Genomic DNA, 1,236 nt, shown 5'->3' with positions numbered 1-1,236 from the left:
ATATATATATATATATATATATATATATATATATATATATATATATACACACACACACATATTTACATATATATACACATATATATGGCGTTCAATCAAATAATATAAATTATATATAAGTATATATATATATGTGGGTGTGTGTTTGCGCGCATCTGTGTGTGTGTGTATACACATCTACACCACCCTTTCCAGCTATTCTCAAAGATATGAGCACATACATACGTACCATAGTTTCATGTTCATACAGACACACCTGCACACAAGCTTCACGCGGTTGATGGTGTAAGAAGGGTAGAAGATACGGACCTGGTGCGCCAACAGCAGATTCTTGTCCGTATAGACCAACCCTAGCCCTAACCCTAACCCTAAACCTAACTCGAACCCTAACGCTAAACCCGACCAACCCATGGACCTGTTTCTTGTCCTAATGCTAGCCCCTTCGCCACACATATACGCATCTACGTTCCACCTACTTTCCGATGTATCGACCTCCCTGCCTACCTAAATCCTATTTTCATACATACCTTCTTGCCTATTTACTTACCTACTTACCTACCCACCTGCCTACCCAACTGTCTGCTTGCCTGCCCGCCTGCCTGCCTGCCTGCTTGCCTGCCTGACTGCTTGCCTGCCTGCCCACCACCCTTCTTCCAAATAGCCACGCAACCAGCCAGCCAACCAGCCAGCCGTCTTATCGTCTGCCTGACCCAACACCTCGCCTCAAAGATGACGTCAGTAAGGAACTATTTCTTCAACTGCATGTATTTTCTTTCTGATTTTAGCATCCATTTTCTCCCGTTTTCCGTCTTTATCTTCATCTACTTTTTACCTACCTACCTAACTATCTATCTGTCTGTCTGTCTATCTGTCCATCCATCTATTTATCTATCTATCTATCTATCTATCTATCTATCTATCTATCTATCTATCTATCTATCTATCTATCTGTCTGTCTGTCTGTCTGTCTATATGTTTATCTATATGTCTATCTTTTGATCTATCTATCAGTCTATGTAACCATCTATCTGTCAGTCAATCTATCTATCTATCTATCTATCTATCTATCTATCTATCTATCTGTCTGTCTGTTTGTCTTTCTATCTATCTATATTGTCAACCTGTCAATCAATCTATGTATGCATGTATGTATGTATGCACATATATATGTCTGTGTGTGTGTGTCTATATAGTATGATTATGTATATGTATACATTTCTGCATGCGCACACATAC

Source organism: Octopus bimaculoides, chromosome 17 (assembly GCF_001194135.2).
Source record: "Octopus bimaculoides isolate UCB-OBI-ISO-001 chromosome 17, ASM119413v2, whole genome shotgun sequence".
NCBI classification, from domain to species: domain Eukaryota; kingdom Metazoa; phylum Mollusca; class Cephalopoda; order Octopoda; family Octopodidae; genus Octopus; species Octopus bimaculoides.
The sequence above is the reverse complement of the archived record's forward strand: the minus strand, read 5'-3'. Positions refer to the sequence as shown.